At 31.5% G+C, this 20,378-nt stretch overlaps 1 protein-coding gene across 6 annotated transcripts in view; it reads right to left on the bottom strand.

Moving 5' to 3' along the window:
* ASPP (Ankyrin-repeat, SH3-domain, and Proline-rich-region containing Protein) overlaps window positions 1-20,378 on the bottom strand; it is a 436,173-nt gene that overhangs the window by 197,877 nt on the left and 217,918 nt on the right. The window lies entirely within an intron of this gene.

Below are 20,378 nucleotides of genomic sequence, written 5' to 3' on the forward strand. Positions count from 1 at the left end.
GCGAACAGATTACGCCTTGTTAAACAACGCTTGTTAAACGTCAGGAAGATTTACTTTCCCCGTTTTTAAAACGCGTTGTATACGATATTTTATCTCCAACGTAATGGCAGACGTGTATTGATTAACGTGTATTGATGACCAAAATGAGCAATATGGCAAAGTATGAAAACGATCGGATAAGAGATAAAAATGACCACTAACACGAAAGCCATGTGAAACGTAAAGGAGGTATGTAAAAATACAAAAGCCCCCGACAAAGGATTCGATTTTATAACCATGATATTGTTAACAAACGTGAAGATCGGATGTAGCATGAAAAAATAAAAAATAACAAGGATGAACCGTAACGCCAAACGTACTGTGGAAAATTTAGACTTTAGTAACGCTACGAAGATCGTGCAAAGAAAATTTGACAGATGCTTAACAAGAAAATTTTTAAATATAATTGTGCACAACTGTTTGTAGAATATTGAAGATCGTCGTCAGATGAAAGCGGTCCATTTTAGAAGAGTCATATATGTGTGTATAGGTATATTTATATGGGAAAAGGACGAAAGCCACGACGGGAACGACGTGCCATATGAGGTAACGTGACCTTTCGTCGTGTATTGGTCGAGGTCTATGACTCTTTAGTACTTACTCTCTTATGTATATTATAGTCTTTGTTTGCAACGTGTTTGTGTGAACGAGAGCCGAACCACCCAGCGAAACGTCGGTATACTCTAATGACGGGAAGTCAGCAGCCGTATCATCTTTTAGCACGACTGATCAACATGACCCACCGCACCGTCATCAACGGCATCGCACGCCGAGACGACCGGAAAATGGCTTATCAGCTTCATATCCTATTCATCATATAATATTGATGGAAAGTTGATTGATGTTTTTGTGTTTAGCTTCTGCTTTCAACTATTAAAAATGCATACGAATGCCTTTTGTATACGTGCAATTTATGTACATACAAGATTACCTAAACACGATCTGCTTTAGATCATCGACTTTAAATTGTCTTTAATTAATATTATGTATTAGATGAGCATTTATAAGGATGGTTTTTGAGCTCTTTTTCCTATTATGCTACACATTAACATTAGAAAAATATAATACTATGTGATTACTAACAAAATGAAATTAAAATTGTAAAGTTGAAAATGATCAGTAGACCAGTAGCCATTAAAATAGATATTTATTTATTTATAGTTTTGGACCATTGTGGCATTACAGGAAGAACCTAATGCGCCACAATGGCCTACATTTAATAAAGAAAGATATAAGATGTATTTTGAACATAATTTAGTAATAATAAAAATCAACAAATAACAAATCCTGAAAGTTCCATCGTAATCGGTTGAGTGGCTTAGGAACTTATACGAGACAGAAAGACAGACAAAAAGACATTCAATTTTATATATTTTGATTGGAAAATGTCAAAATTTGATAAATATTTGTTATTAATTTTGAATAATGAATTTCTATATTATGTATATGAGCCGTTATCTTTAAATGTGCATAAGTCCACTTTTCTTCATTTCGAGAAATATTTCGCAAAACATTAAGAGGGCTGTATACCCGAAACCTTAATTTTGTTGCCGGTCCTTTCTTCGATATATATATTAAGTGAGTGAATGCGACAATATATATATTGAGTGAATGCGACAGTTTCGCTTCGACCAGATAATACGTATTTTAAATCGACAAAATCGAGGTTTCGTATTCTCCTATTTTCTTCTCGAAAACGGGACCAATTTTTAAAAAAATTTCATCATCGGTATTTTCAGTGCAACTATGCGCGTATTTTTTTGAAAATCGACCGTTCAATAAGCACGCTGGACTCTCTTCGTGGGTACAAAAAAGAGGCGATTTTATAGATATAGTTTGGCGGCTCCTAGCTCCTATAAAAATTAACTAATCAAAAAAATAAAACGATAGATGCATCCCAATGGTAGATATCCATAGCATATTAAAAATAATTTCTCTAGTGCCATAATTGAGGAAGGGAGAAATGTAATACGTTTGTATGGATAAGGCGCTGGTGTCCAGCCCTCTTAAGTATGATGTTTTGCGTTTTACAATATTTAAGAAAAATATACGTTTAAACTCTTTTCCGAGATTCTGGATATATCGAATGAAAATAATTGATAGTAATTTGTGTATTATGTAAGTCAAACAGAAATAGTGTTTTTGGAACTGAAAATTTCTCTTTTATAGATCTTAATCTTCTTTTAACAATATTTATATTGTTAAAAGAAGATTAAAATTTTTCACATTGAATGTCAGGAATCTGTTTCTATTATTTTTTATATGTACCTACACGCGATTTAATCAACGTATAAACTTCTACACACAAATTTTCATTTCAACAAGCACAGGTAGCGTTGAATACACCTAATGAAGTGTTCCACAAAACCGCTCGAAAGTTTCGAAGCTTCAAAGCTTGCAATTTATTGCGCTGCGAATTAAATTCATTCATACGAAAAAATAGCAAATTCCGCATAGCAGTATCATATCACATATATGCACATAGTTTAAGTTGACATTTTGCATACATGCTCCATATATAGACTTTAAATCCAATCATCGGAGTCGTCGCGAGGACACGGGAGATATTATCGATCGTTTTCCGAAGATGAACTCGCGTATTTCTTCGACGTCAACGTTCAGGAAAATATGTGGGGAAGAATTTGCTTCCTGTTGAAACGGAGTCAACGAACAATGAACCAGCTCCCCAACACAACAACAGATGATTTGTTAATTACTTCCGTGGCTCAGAGCTCATCCATTCCTCGTGAGATAATCCCACTGGTCTTTGTGTAGATTTGAATGTAGGTGTGTATGGGCTGAAAATGCTCTAAAACCTGGAATAAATCCCGATGTATATATTGTAGATATATGTAGAGATGAAGTACATATAATGTATGATTGAAAAAGGCAACCGCTGAACAACACAGTTTTTTAATTGGCAGCGTGTGAAGTACGTGGTAGTTTTAATTTGCGGATTCAGCTCATGAAATGTCGAAAAAATGGTGTGAATTTTTCTATTTTGTAATGAAAAAAATTGTATTAAAGAAATCAGGATTTCGTGTATTTTTTTTTACATAAAAATCAAATTTGTGTTATTATTAAAAGATAGCCGATGATTTGTATTGCGAAAAACAAACAAAAATTCATTTTTGTATATAAAATAAGCTTTATCAGGCAATTAGAATCAAAATCTACCATATACATAAATAGGAGGTTCGGTGAATATTGGTCACAAAGCACTCGCCCAAAAGTCACTAAAATCTCTATAACAGAACATCTGGCAGCCGAAAAGTTCATAATACTAACGATAACTATCATACTAACGAGAACTCGAGTGCCAAATATTCCATATTCGCGATTTTCATAGCAAAAATTTTCTTTTGGGCGTTCGTAATATGACTAATAATCCGATTACCAAATACGAAAGTAGGTACATATGTATGCTTTTCTTCATATGCCCGGGCAACGCCGAGCAATTCCACTATACATATATTAAATATAGAAATATATGTTTTAGTAAATGTATTAATAATTACACTACCAAAGTAAAACAGAACTTTATGAATGCCATAAATTAAATTAACAAATTTATTTTTGTTTCAAAATATGAAAGCAACGTTTCACTCCGACTCTGTTCGAAGTTTTCGATTGAACGTTATTTATTAAAATTTCGTTAAAGTCTATCCTAAGTATACAAAATATGAACAATGTTAAAGGATGTTTACTGGAAAAAAAAATAAATTGACGATACTATCCCACAGTAATAAATTCGGCTCGTTTGATCTCATCGCAAATGCAAAAAAAAAATTCCGTAAAATATCAACAACCTTACGGTCAAACTGTAAGCATAAAATCATGCATGTATACCATTACAATAAAAACGGAAAAAGAAAACCCAATCCCCTATTTACGATGCGGTTCTTATTGGAAATACCGGCTTTGACTTACGAGATATTCGCGCAGTTTTCGAAAACCCTCCAATATCGCAAATATCGCACACGCGAACCTCAACGCTATTTTACCCAGACACCCTCGTTAAGCCCTCCCCTACACAAATATAAGATAAGATATACAAATAGCATCTTCCAGCTATTACAAGAGCTAATTTAACAGGGGCGTATCTCCGTTAAACGGGATCAAGTGTTGCGCTCGCGCCCGTCAAGATGTTGCATCTCGGCTGCAAAAGCAACAAACTGCATATAAAATTGGGTTACTCGGGTCAGTACTTAACTGTTTAACTGCGAAGTAGTCGGGTTAACTTTAAGTGGTTACCACTACGGATAATGGATCTATCGGGTTAGACATCCTGTGGAAGTCAACCGAGTTAAAAGCGTTAACGGTCCCACTTGCAAAAGTTTATTCTACAATCTTGTACTTCGAAACAGAAATGTATATAAATACATACATATATTTGAATATATTAACTATTTTAATGCAATTATTTTCATTTTTATCTATTTATAAGTTCATTTCACAAAATATAGTAGTATTTTTTTCTTGAATTCTCATATCTTTAACCATGTATGTTAAAGATAATAGAATTTAAGCAAAATATTTACATATAACCTATACATATTATAACATTTTTGCGTGTAAATCTTGATTGAATTTGATACAAATTCGGAATCTGCATACATATGTATGTAACACTTTTGCATAAAAATAAAAGTACAATCTCATTAAATATTTAAACATTCAAAATTCATTTTTATTGATTAAAATTTATAGAAAAAAGCTCAAACTGTATGTGTCTATTGATCTCTTTTGTCTGTCACTTTCATCAATTCTTGCAATTTTTCCTATTTTTTTTCGTATTTTAGTTAAGAGAAGAACTTCCTATAACAACTTTTAGAGTTTTACGAAGCTTTAAAATACTATAAAAATAATTTTTGGTAGACTGTAAATAATATATACTCTTCATTTCGAGAAATATCTCGCGAAACATTAAATATAATGTTTTGTGTTTTACAATACTTAAAAATACTGGTGGCCTGCAATTCGTATATTCTACTTTTCCGAGATTCTGGACATATTGAGTTAAAATAAGTTATAACAATTTGTGAATTAAGTCAAACAGAAATAGTTTTTTGGAACTGAAAATTGGATGCCACTTTTAAATACAACGGATCATATACTATATTTGATGTTAGCTTGGCTTTTTTATAATTATGTATAAGGCGTGTATTACCATACATTTGCAAATTAAAATTAAACATATAGCACTAAATCATTGATTAGTTGCTTCGGCTAGATATTATATTTATCAAAAGTAGTTTTAATACATGCACGAATTCAAAATATGTAATAATAAAAACTTTATCTGCTGTAGTCTGGATACTCAAATCTTAATAGTGCAATAAAACGAAATAAAACACATTCATATAATACATTTTACGGTGTGAATTACGCACATCTGAAACGAGCGGGTCGCGAACGTTTCCAGCTATAAAATAAAAAGAGAAAGAAAACGAGGAAAATCCTACGGTTTCCCCATTGCGGAAAAGCACCTGGTGTACAGCTCTAGCAGCACATATACGCTTACACACCTGACGTTAGAGAAAAGCTAAAGCCTTAACCCTCGGCTCTCCCCGGCCCTCGTCTCCCATGAATATAAAGCCCGCGTAAATAAATAAGCCATTATTAAATCCGAACGGGAAAAATTGCCTCATCCGGAAGTGGGAAAAATCGATTTCCCGCATCAATACACAATGGGCGTCAGTTAATCTCGACGCGCTGTTGCATTATACTATTATACATCATTGAATATATTTATATACACATCGATGGGCGGACTCCAGTATCGGCTTTGTGGAAAATATTTGCCGTAGAAGATTCCTCCGGGGATGGATTGTGGTAGATTTATTATTTATCGAAAAGCCACGAGACGTTCTTCTCCAAGGAGAATGTGAAAAAAATTAATCTGTGCCGACGGCGGAAAATTGCCGATAAATTTTGTCCGCGTATGTTTTTCCCTTTTCCGATTCCTATATGCAAATGACCGCGAACTAATTGAGCCGATTTTATGAATGGCTTTTGGAAAAGTTAATCGTATTGGAAAAAATTGCCATTCAATCTGTCAACGTTGAACGACGTTGAATAATTTTCTGAAAATCCACAAATAAAGGCAATTCAAAATTTACATTTTAAACTATAAATCAATCAATCAATATTTGAGTGGAAAAGTATGATGTGTTAAATTAGAAAGCATATAATTAAAATCAAAATGTATAAATGTATTATACATTTAAGCAATCATAATTCAAACTTTGAAATTATTTAATAATTTTCTTGATATTCGAAAACAAATAATATATATAGAAAACTCCTGAATTTTATTAGTTATGGATATAATTTATTTCCTTTACATTATATATGATATTTAAACGATATTAAATATTATGTGGATCTATTTTAATTTGATTAAAGTCAAACTTTTAAAAATATTTGTTACTAAACATTTCCCTACAAAACAACTATTTTTATACAACTTAAATTGAATTACATTTCCAAAACAAAGTTCATAGTTTGAAAAACACATTCGACGTGCTTTATTAAAAAGGGAAGATCTGAAAATTTCAATCGATTTGAAATCAAAAAAGAAAAACGTATGTTTAAAAAAAGTGATAAAAGAACCCATTTCGTATGTAATAACCATATGTAATAATTTATTTATATTTGTAATACATACCTATATATTAAGATAATGCAAAAGAGGCGAAGATTTGACCACCCAAGTCGAAATGCATTAAAATATTAACTACCTCTTACCAGCCGGTTTCATAAAATGTTAATTCCGAAGCAGTTAAATTGTACTCACCTGAAACAAAAAAAAAATGCAATAAATTAACGAGTCAACGAATATTTTTGTCAATATTACATAAATTTACAGTAACATGCTGAATATAATAGAGACACTGTTAGAAGCTGTTCTAAGGCCCACAAATACATACATACGTAAACATATGTATGTACGTATGTACACCCCGCTGTTTAAACACAGTCACTAATGACATTCTGTTAATTTACTGCTTCTCTATTGTGTGTAAGATCATTTTTAATAACGGCCATTTGAAACACGTATATAATAACATTTATTCGGAAATAAATCACGGTTGAAATTTATTCAGTGGATGGAACGAAAACAAAAAGTTAAAACGCGACGAAAAAAATGTAAACGCATTCGTATTCGAATAATTCAAGCGCTTACACCGTAAATGTTCGCGTAATAAATTTGAGGTTTAATTTCATAATCTTGCGATTAAATACGACTCGAAGTATCATTTATTGAATGTTTTTATAATATTATGTATATCCGAACTTCATATTACATTTCAGCCATCGAAAAGTACAATTCGATTTTCTCATACTACGTGAAATGTACGTACGATGCAACTCTAAAACTTTTCATTTTCTCTGTATCCGTTTTCCGACATTTTTCACAAGAAGGAAATGGAAACTGTTCAGTTTCGGAAAATGCTTATATATTTATTCAATGTTAGGTATAATGCTAATAATTTATCTGATTAACTCTTCATTTTAATATATAATGACAATAATGCTTTTACATTGTGCTATTATTTGATCATTTTTTTTCTCATATTGACTTATTTTTTTCACATTTTGCTTTATACGTAACTCATTTTTCTTTCAAATCACGGTATTTCTTTATACTCCCTTCTTCCATATATTTAAGTATACATTATTTTAGAAACTACGAGCTGGATTGTCTGGCGTTGCTTGGACTGGCAAAAATCAATATGAAAATACAGAATTTTTTTTAATTAGCATTGGAGATTATACCACATTTGGTGATTCGAAATTGCATGTTTCCACAGTGAACAAACAAACAGACACCTTTATATTATACATTTAGTAGATTTGATTGTAATATTGTAATTTTGTGTTTTTATGTATAACGGTATAAATAAATAAATAACTTAAATAAAAATTCGTTGATTGTAAATCGAAGTTTCAGTTTCTCAATAATTCATTTCAAAATTATTATTATATTGAAAAGAAAGTCAAAGACAAAATTGTGAAACTTATCAATCGCTCCTGAGCCAAAAATGGAATCGAAAGATCTGATCCGCGCGGAGCTTTTCCGGCGAGCTTTTCCTTTGAAACACTATTTTCCGTACGCGAGAGCGAGTGAAGACACTGCAAAAAAGTCGAATAAGAATATCTGCGTTATGAAAAATCCCTGAAATAATATGAATTCATGAATTTTTATTTGCAACAAGACTTTTCATCTCCAGCAGAGTCGACTCTTCAAAGATAACGGAGAGTGAGAGAGATTGTTCCGTGTTCGGAAAACAAAATTTCGATTTATAGCTAGTATAATACGGGCAACTCATTTCTAACTGCGGAAAAGCATACGGACGATATTAAAACTCGATGCGGATGAAATTAATCGAAAACTTGCAACTCGTCCTGTTATATAATACTATCTGCAAATAATATAACTTCGCTCAACTTTAGCATATAATAAAAGCAAATTATTCCCTTGTAGCGGAAGCTCAGTATATAAATTGAAATTAATTAAATTTCGACTATTCTTTATAAAATAATTAAGTGAAGCGTGTTTTAAATTTATTCAATTTTACATTGGAAGACTTCATGATTGAATTTAGTACAATTTAATACAATGTTGTTTCTTTTTATACTTTGTAACATCCGTTTAACCTATTTTTCCATCAAGTTAAATTCACTTAGATAAAGACAATACGTAGCAATTAACCTGAATATACAATAAAGCTTTTATGACAAGACAAACTGTTGGTCAATCAGAGGAAAAGGTTTTGAAATTAATATGCAACCAAGTTTAATTGTAGATTTCTATAAACATATTTATATGAAGAGTTTCATATATTTAAATCTAATCAAAGGTTTTTATTATGTTTATATAAACGAAGCTTTAGGCAAATCGTTTTTGGGTAAATTTTTGTATGCACTATCTTTGAAATAGTTCAAAATAGCCACAAATTTTTTGGTCAGTTATTAATTACAAATTAAATTAATTACAGTAGCTTTAAAATTGAATTGATCATTTAATTCAATTCATGTATAACTGTTAGTACGTTAAGTTATTAAACTACTGGTCATAATGTATAAATCTTTTATTGGATTTACTGACCATTTATTGTATAACTGATCGACAGCAATTCGTGATATATATAGAGTAAAATTTCAGCCACATATAAGTTCATACGTAGAAATATTTAATATTTAATCAGTATAATTAATACATTTTATTTTAATTTTAAAATAATTTTACAGCATCTGAGCTTAATTTAATTCACATTATTTAAAAATAAAAAAGAAAGATAATATTACACGCATTCAGCTTATAATTTAATCAACGGCTCATCTCAATGTAATTTATTTTCAAAAATACGTGTCATACAAATTTGATTCTAGACATTTTCAAAAGAGTCTTTTATTAGTATTATATTATACGAATATTATTCATTTCATCTACAAAATTCATTTTCCTGGCGTTGAGTATGTATGTATGTACTGATATACATATATGTAATATGTATATTGTTAAATGTATTCTTTTTCAAATGAATACAGAATTCAATCTACATATAAATCAAATATGTTGAAATAAAACATCACGGAAAAGAATACGTACACATGGCATTATAACATTTGCTTGAAGTTTTTCCAGCGGCACAAAAGATCCGCTGAATGAACGTCATTTCAGGTGTATATTACTATGCAAATATCCCCATCAGCCCCGACGCAAAATTTTCGCGTCCGAAGAAAAACCATTTCCCGACCGGTTACAACCGCTTTAGGGACCACAATGGGCGCACCGGTTGATTAATGAACCACCCTTCAACCCTCCTTCCCGGGAACCCACCCCAAAGGGTATCCCACGAGCCCATTGTGAAGATCTCTGTTTATTGTCGCGTTAACAACCATCATCCAGAGCGACCGCGAAAAGAATGACCTTCGGAAAAGCGTGACGACCGAGCGACAAAGAGCTTTTCATCATGAAAAGCTCTCTGCCTGCCCGGGCAGTTTGAAACGTGCCGTTTATGTATTTACGGAAATTCATCACACACACTTCATAAACTGACTCGCATCGAGGAATATTTTTAATGACGTAATTGAAATACCCAGCTACACCCAGGGAATATTATTTAGATTATTACACAAAAAAACTTTCTTTTTTTTTCACTGCAGTTTATTTAAATAAAAAAACTATTTTACGTCTATTGAAAAGTCAAATCGACTTTGATATAAATCAATAAAACAATTTAACCTTCTTTATACATAAATATCATATACTATATTTACAACGTATGAATGTGGTATTTGATTATAATTATTGTATAAAATAATTTATTTTCTGATTAAAATTAGAGAAACGTTATATGTAGATGCATATATTTTTAATTTAATTTGAACATATGTATGTAAGGTAAAACTCGTATAACGACAGTATGTAGTATATAGACCAGTATATAAAAATATTCTCCTCATATTGAACCTTTTTGTTATTCCTTTTCTTGCTTTAAATTTCTATTATTCAATCATTTTTCTTAGTAATACATACTTCTTCAATGCTTTTCGTCTTTGTTTTTATTAATCTATTTTAGTGTTAATATTATGTACATACGTTGTAATGCTGTTAGTTTCTGTTTTTTTTTTTTTAATAAATAAATAGTCCAGGATAAACGGTATAATTCATGGCTATAAAAGCTTTATTCAATAATGTATTATCTACTGAGAAAAACAACCGATCTAATCTGCATGAATTTTAGCTTATTCGAAAAAATTACTATACTGATTTTATCTCACGAATGCTTGTTTTATATCAATATACTAGCTGAACCCTAGCATGCGTTGCAATGCCATAATAACGCATGCAATTCCCGTTCCCGTTCCCGTTCCCGTTCCCGTTCTCGTTCCCGTTCCCATTTGTCGGAAAAACGCAAGTAGCGAACACGTTTGAAATAATTGCGTTGCAATGACACTCATTCCCGTTTTTCCCGTGTCCGTTCCCGTTTTTTCCCGTTTTTTTTCACAGTAATCTTTCCGGATATGCACACTACAAATCCTGAAAGTTTCATCGTAATCGGTTCAGTGGTTTAGCAGCCTATTCGAGACACACACACACATACACACAGACATTAATTTTTATATATATTATTATAAAACATGCATATTAATTTTAAATTACACCTACACTCTACATGTACATGTATTATATGTTATTATTTTAAAGACTAGAAAAGACTTTGTTTAGATTTTACATGACAGTGAATTTTACTATCAATGTTCCACAATTATGTATTCATTTACTAAGAGTGTGGTAGATACTTAAAATCATTCACCCATAGAGTCTCGAACATTTCTTTTAAATTGTATATGTATATTATATTTATGGAAAATATATTATAATATATAATATAAAGATCAAACAGAAAGTCGTCATTTCAATTTCATATAACGATATGTAGTTAATTTAAAATATGTACACCGTTGACAGTTTGTGACTCACAAGCGAAGTTCACTCTTGCCAAAAATATAATATTTTCGACGTCGAATCGGTAGCAATACTGAATCATCCCATCGCAGGTTCACTTCCTGTGTGTGCATGACGGCAAGTTTTAAATGTGACATCTCATTAATGCTATATCCGCTTTTATATCTACGTCATTGTTAAGCTACGAGCGAGTGCCAGTCAAAAGTGTCATGTGAAGAGTTCCAGGAAGCCTCATTATTAAGTTTGAATTCATTCGGGAACTTTTATCGAAAATGTCGCACACAAAATGCAGCATTTTTATCCAGTGAGTGGAAAAATTCATATTAATTCTATACCAGTTATAGTTTTTTTCTATTCAAATGTACCTAATATACGTATAGCCAAGTTATCTCCAAGCAATCTTTCAAATGCAAACAGTTCAATTTCACGCCTCTACAGGTTACCAATTCTAGATAAATATCATACATAAGAAAAGCGGATGTAGCGCTAGAGTATTTACGAAGATTTTTAGCATATTTTAAAAATAAAATGAGGTTGCTTTTTGAGTCGAATTACGCATACGTAGTTGGGTAAGTGTTTGAATTGCTCGCGAAGCAATTGCAAAAAAGTACTGATGGTCGAGAAAAGCCCAAAGAGCAAAATCGCTCTATCCAAGTGAGAAAAAAGAAAAAGGCGGGAAGCGGATTTGAATAACGACTGCGACCAACTTTACCGGAGACGTTTACCGTCGCCATTATTGTAAAACTGAAGCTGATTCGGATGCGAAAAGACTGGGAAAAGTCCAAAAAGGAAATATAAGACAAAGGAGTGCGTTATTACGAAATCCGTTTAACGATATAACGATCGAGAGTCATCTCGGAATTTATAGACCCAATTGAACACTCTGACTCAATTGATTTGAGAGAAAACTCGATTCAAAGTGGCCTCGGTTTATTTTAAATTTATTCATCAGTCAAAATACAATCGCATTAATCTTCAAGTTTGCTCTCGAGACGAAGGAAATTAAGGAATCAAAACAATTCCTCCCAATTCAATTTTCCTTCCACAACTCAAACGCTCATACATACACCATTACAAATACAGTTAAACTATAGTATTTAAATCCCGTCTTTTATTCGGATTTCATTTCCACAGTCGAGATGCTAAAACTAGAATGCTCAAATCTGATTGTGAAGATTCAAAAAGAGAGTGCAATTTTCTTCGCAAGCTCCTAGGATTAAACTGCACTCTCGAATGTCAAAAGCTCGAAAGCCCCTTTAGCCTTTGAAATTAAATTTTTCTTTTGCGTTCGCTCTTTAGTGGGAAAATTCAAAAGTTCAAATTAAAATCCGTCAAATTTGTGATAAATTAAGTTTGATGACTGCTTAAAAATTCAACGCGCGCCCAAAAGTTCACTTCTGTTCAGTCAATTTTTTTTCTAATCGTCTCTCGTTTCATTCAATTAACTCGCTCGTTCGTTGTAAAAGTTCAACCGGCCGTAAAGAAAACTCTCTGGAAGCTTAAATACGAACTTAAGTGCGTTTTTGTCGTTCCAGCTTCCCTTCAAAAGTCACCCACCCATCCTCCCCTCTCCGTAAACGGAAACGTTTAAAACGGAAATAATAATTAATATCCATTTCGCACGTGTGAATAAAATTTTTCCTCGATTATTATTTGTAAAATTGTCGTTAGGCTTTTATATTTTCAAGTTAATTCAAACCAGCTGGCGTTTTTTAATTACTGTAAATGCTTATCGGTGAAAATATTTACGTAATAATAGCACAGAAAGGAAATGTATAAATATGAAACGTATTGATAACAATTATTATTATGAACATTTTATTACAATGAGTTCTCCGGCAAAGTGATGATTTTAATTTTGCTTAAACGCTTACCCATTTATTATTAGGCGAAGAATTAATGTAAAAGCCGTTTTAATTCTGATACTCCGAGCTTCCATTTCGAAATAGGAGAATCAGCAAAATTAATGTTTGTAAATTTTCCAATATTATTCTAAATAGAAAAACTCAAAAATAATATTCAATATAGTAGAGTGTTCCTTATTTAAAGCCGAATTTTAATTGTAATAAAAGTAAGAGAAAAATTAATTAAAAATATATTCGATACTTCTTTTATACAATCAACGTAAATCCATCAAGGCATTTACATTTTTCTTTTAATTAAAATAAAATTTACATTGAAACAATAATGGACCAACTTCAAAAGGCAAACAAAAATAAGATCGAAAATTATATATAAGCGAAAAGGCGAATATTCCCTTTCACTTGGAAAATAAATATTTCTAGCATATTTAAAACCTTTCAAAAGAACAATATTATGTATTAGATGTATTATGAACATTTATAAGAATTGTAAATAGGTTTTTGAGCTCTTTTTCCTATTATGCTGAACATTAACATTAGAAAAATATAATAATACTGTGATTACTAACAAAATTAAATTAAAATTGTAAAATAGAAAATGATCAGTAGATCAGTAGCTATTAAAATAGATATAAGATGTATTGTGAACAATTTTTGTAATAATAAAAAGGTTTTAAAAACCAAAAGAACAATTACAATTTTTAAAATTGTATTCGTTTTGATCGTTAGTGTATCGAATTTTTCTATCAATTGGGAAAAATTTAATTGAATATTCTGTTTCATCTCTCGCGGATATTTTTATACGGAATAATGTCTTTCATCGTAATGTATTGCCGTTTCGGAAGATTTATGGAGCTAAAAGCTTTACAAATACGCTGAAAAATATATTCACAATGAATTTTTTTCGTAGATGATACGTCCCTATTTATCAGAAGTGCGCGTCAAAGAACAACCAGCCAGTCGTTCGAGTATAAATAATAAGCGAAAAAGAAGGCAAAAAAAAAACGGAAAAATATTTCGAAAAGAAGAAGATGTGAGGAAACAAAGCCTTATAACATCCGAGGACGCGTATGCCTTATAAATCCGAATATTCAATGGCGTAAAACGCGAATTTCGTCGTTTTCTTTTCCTTTTTCGATGCCGAGTCTCAAACAGAGGGGCGAGAAAAAGGAAACGGCACGCGAAACTCTTGAAAAACGGAAGGCGTTATGTGTCAGATTTGCAAATTGGATGTGGAAACAATTCGTCTATAGATTTCAGTAATGATATGTCAATTTCACTGAACTGTGAACGCGACTTAACCGCTCCGGGGCCACAGGGTCGGCAAATACACGCAAAACACACAAAATTATAACATAAATGTGTGAGAATATAACCGAGCCAAATATCAGCTGATGACTCAAAGTAAATAAAGCAAATAAATCTCTGAACAAATGTGTCCAAAGTTAAAATATACCACTCGGAACGAAATACCATCAGATGACTCTTATTAACTAACTCATAAGTACATATACAAACATACGTACGTACAATATATTATTAAAATTTTGAAATATTGTAGCGCGGATGTGTAAAGGGGTTTCCGAGATCAGAGTGAAAGCTGCAGTGGTAGAAGTAGTTGTTCTATTGTTATTGATCCGTCGGCTTGCCAGCTCCGAATGAAGCGTGGATCAAAACCGCCGAATATTTATACTAGTGTTCCTTCTCGAAAAAAATGCCAAATTGAGAATTCTCATTTCTTGAGAAATTTTATAATTTCTCGAAAAATTTTATAAAACATTTTTTATTATACAAAAATGCATTTTTTTATTTTCAAAAAGTGTACAACCACTGCCCTTTGTAAAGCTACATTTGAAATGGCGGGTTTATACCTAATGCGCATACTTAGAAAGTCTAGTAAGAGGTCTGGAATGAATGAATGAACTTTCGAACGTGCCTTATCTTATGTTATTTTCTTATCTTATTTTGACTACTTTCTGGATTGATCTTTATCTCATTTTGAACTGGACAGCATGTCGAGGAAACGCGGAGAATGTAGAGCTGACATGTGCTCCTGATATTGAGCGCCGAGCGACGGGTGACGTCAGCGTCAAATGCGCTGCACGGGAGCGTACACGCATAAACACGTTCATTCATCATTTCGAACGGGAGAACGGGTTGGATCAACGAGCGTGTAATGCACGCACTCAACTTTTTTCTATTAATACGTGAGCGCGCGCGTGCCTATAAATTACCTTACATTATATTTATATTTATATTTATTTATTTATTTTTAATCTATACCAGGTAACCTCAATGCGCCTTCCTGGCCAGAAACAGTTGATGCAAATATTATACAAAGTAAATACATTTCAATTAACACCCACATATACATCTATGGTCAAGTTTGTAAATTTGCAGCATTTTTAAACAATTCAGAGAAATTCAGTTAATACATATCAATTAACATTCAAAACATTTTATATAAATCAGATTGCTGAAAACTCGAGATTTTGCGAGAAAATGGGTAAGGTTGCCAATTTGTTGGAACCATTTCAATGAAAATCAGATAAATTGGTAAACTCTGGTTGGAAACGATCGACAAATCCAAAGTCCGGCCAGCAGAAACCAGTGGGATTTGAACCCGTGACCACTAACAATGTTCAAAGCATTACATGTCAATCACTAGTCTATTCTGCTGGTTATATAACATATAACTTTATTATAATTCTTGAATCAATTCCTTTCCGAAACCATCCGTTGAAATCAACGGGAAAAACACTAACTATGTAATAATAATGTTAATTTTATTTATTTTGCCGAAAAGCAGATTACGTGAAGCTTAATAATAAGTTTTATATGAAGGTCGACTTAACATCAAGTTTAATGCGTATAATATACATATGTACATACGTATAATATTATATATTCATCAGAATAACTGAGGCCTTATCATACATACAAAATCAACCTCACATACAACGCCCAAACAGTAAACTTATTATTCCGATTTAATTTGATATATGTATATGCATGTTCATACATTTTTTTTATATATGAACATACATATATTTTGCACACAAGTCGTAAAAGTTATGAAAGTACAAAAAAAATACATTGAGGTGGGGGGTGGGTTGGCAAAATCAGCGACATTCACATGCAAAAAGAATTATGTATTTTGTTTAGTTGTTTCGGCTCGACCTGCTCGAAAACGTGTCGACCCTGTTTTGAGAGCTTTTTACACACACACACACACATACAGACAAATATATACAACAAACGTGCGAAGTTTTGGCTGATTTTGCTGAAAAAGTTAGCATCTGGCGTACGAAGCTGAAGCGCGTCAATTTCGGTAACTGTGGCGAAAATTTACGACGCCAATATATGTCAAGGGAATTTAACTTTAAATTCGTCTAAATGGCCCACCATCGCGTTTTATTCGCGTCTATGTATCTTCTCATGCGACAACGATTTTCGCGAATTGTCGCGAAATTACAATTAATCGTTTTTCATTATGTCTTTCAGGAAAGCCTTAAGAGGGCTGGACAGCAGCGCCTCGTCCATACAAACGTACTATACTTCTCCCTACCTCAATTATGGCACTAGAGAAATTATTTTTTAATATGCTATGGATATCCACCATTGGGGTGCATCTATTGTTTTATTTTTTTGATTAATTATTTTTTATCGGAGCTAGGAGCCGCCAAACATCTATAAAATCGCCTCTTTTTTACACCCACGATAAGAGTCTAGCGTGGTTATTTAACGGTCGATTTTTAAAAAAATACGCCAATAGATGCACAGAAAATATCTTTCTCATACCGATGATGAAATTTTTTTAAAAATTGGTCCAGTTTTGGAGGAGAAAATAGTAGAATATGAACCCTCGATTTTGTCAATTTAAAACACGTTTTATCTGGTCAAAGCGCAACTGTCGCATTCACTCAATATATATATATTGTCGCATTCACTCAATACACACATACACTCAATATATATATATATATCGAAGAAAGGAACGGTAACAAAATTAAGGTTTCGGGTGTACAGCCCTCTTAAGCGAACTGTTGGGGAAATTGCATATATCCGATGCACGAGAAAACAATTCAAATAGCATCGATCGCGTTATATATTTGAAAGTAGCAAAAGTCCACTTTAGTAGACCAGTTGGACAATCTTCATATTGTTATGGCCACTTCCCACTTTAGTATATTATATTATATGTTTAAATAGAGGGCTACGGTCAGTTAGAGCTTTAGCTTTGTATAGCTGTTATCAGCTCATTACTAGTTCAGTGATGTGACCAGTTGCACTGCGCCACACGACCGGCAGTCCCTCTTCCACTTTAAGCCGGAATAAAGGAAAGTAAACCAAAAGGAGAGGAATATTATCAATCATTGCCACTTTAACATTTCTCCACCAGTGGTTAGTATATAATGCTTTGAACAGAGTGGTCACGGGTTCAAATCCCACTGATTTCTGCCGGCCAAACCTTGGAATTGTCACTCCAGGTCGATCGTTTCCTATTAGAGTTTGCCAATTTATCTGATTTTCATTGAAACGGTTCCAACAAATTGGCAACCTTACCCATTTTCTAGCAAAATCAGCAATCTAGAATTTCGCTGATTTATATAAAAAGCTGCAAATTTACAAACTTGACTGTAAATGTCTCTGTGGATGTTAATTGATGCGTATTTATTGAATACTATAGGGATAAAAAACTGTAATGGGATCATGGTAAAATATACATTTACATATAATATGTATAAATATATGTACGTACATTGTAAGAATATTTAAACAAATACATACATAAATATAGTATCTGTGACGAGAATGGGTAGGTGGATGAGCCAATTTGTGCCAAATCAGATAAATAAACAAACTTTCATATTAAACTCGACCATAAGTCCAAACAAACTTGAGCATATGTTGTAAATATATCATCTTATTAATCACCTATATATGTATATTCCAAAATATGTATGTCTGTAGGTCATATTATTCTATTATTAATTAATTTATTTATTTAAAGTTTGGACCATTGTGGCATTACATGAATTCCTAATTTCGCCACAATGGTCAAAAATATAGCAGAAAAGAAACAAAATAAATTAACTATACATAAATTAAATATGTACATATTTATACAAAAAAAAAAACAAAAGTTCAACAAGTAATAGAATTAGTCACATAATATATGTATGTACATATATATTTAAATTATACGAAAATCCACTATAAGGTAGCACTAAATGCATATTGATACGTCAATTGACAATTTAATGCTTTCGTCCCCTTTCGCCAGGGGCATCAAGCTGCTCAACCAGATTTCTATTAGATTGGATCTGTTTAATCTAAAATATACTGATCTGGTTGAGGTACTGTTTAGTTTGAGATCGTAGCAACTTGTAACATATTGTATTTTTATATTTTTATATATTTATTTTTCATATTATTATTTTTCATTGTAATTTTATTTCTCATGTTTTTATATTTTTATATTGCATATATTTACAATTTTATATTTTTATATTTTATATTTCTATTTTTACAATTTATATTTTTATATTTTATGTTTTTACAATTTCATATTTTTATATTTCATGTTTTTACAATTTTGTATTTTTATATTTGTTTTATCCATATTTGTCTTTTAATTAATATATAATATTATTATAATATAATAATAATTAATTTCCTTTTTATATAGTGTCGACTTGGAGTTGATCTGTAAAGTCACTATGGCAAATTTGTGAATAAATAAATAAACAATAAATAAATATACATATGTATATATATATATATATATATATATATATATATATATATATATATATATATATATATATATATATATATATATATATATATATATATATATATATATATGTATGTGCAATCTGTAGAATGGTGTTTTATTAATAAATTTAATAAAACTTTTGATTACACACGTTGCCGATAACATTGAATGTAAACAAACGAAATTTTTGAAGAACACTTCACGTACTATCGTCCAAAATATTCAAAAGAAATTCCAATGTCAAAAATAATACGAGTGAGTAGTGTCAAGATAATTTAATATTGAAAAACGGAACTATTAAACACTTCACTAACAGTATGGAATTCTTCACGTCAAAACAAACAAAAAAAACTTGGCATTAGTACTCGAAGAGAAGACTTACACCATGAGATAAATCTTACAGTGTATAAATCTATCACAAATTTAAAAAAAATGTGACACGTCATATTAAAGTGATGATTCTTAGAATGTATCTTCGCTTCAAGCTTTCCCATGTAAAAAGAGTACTTTATTACTAACATTACATGCGGGTAATAATGATACATTTATGGTGATGGAAGTGGCATTCTAGCACTGGATATAAATGAACAAAGATACATTACTCGAAGATACATAAATAATAGCCACTTTAAGTCAATCGTAATGAACTTTTAAACGCTCTTGTGAGGAGAAACTTTTGCATTAATATAGAATTGAAGTAAAAGTTTAATACACCAGACTACACGAATAAGTTAGTTTATGTTTCGACTGTTTTACTGTCTATTTCTGTAAATGTGTCATTGCAAATGTTTTTATAACCTCAGTATGTGTAGTACTCATAAATTCCCTTTCAATGACTCAATATTTTATTGCGACAAGCGGAAATATAAACATATAATACTATCATCAGAACATTGGCTAAACGAGATTATAAATACATATGTACTTTTAAACACAAGTCGAAGCTCTAATCGAGAAAGATTTATTCGAATACAATAGATATGTATGTATGTCTAACGCTGCTGACAAGATCTGGATAAAATCAAGATCAATCTTCTCAAAGCAGTTTTATCTGACAATGATTATATACAAATGCAACCTCTCACCATGATTTATTCCTATTTTCCATTATTTCCACTCCAAAAATCAAATGAAAAACAATTGGGGATAAAAACAAATGTTGTTATCAAAAGTTTGCATTGAAAAACTTATATCATTCATATAATGTTTTAGG

Source organism: Arctopsyche grandis, chromosome 6 (genome assembly GCF_051622035.1).
Source record: "Arctopsyche grandis isolate Sample6627 chromosome 6, ASM5162203v2, whole genome shotgun sequence".
Taxonomy (NCBI): domain Eukaryota; kingdom Metazoa; phylum Arthropoda; class Insecta; order Trichoptera; family Hydropsychidae; genus Arctopsyche; species Arctopsyche grandis.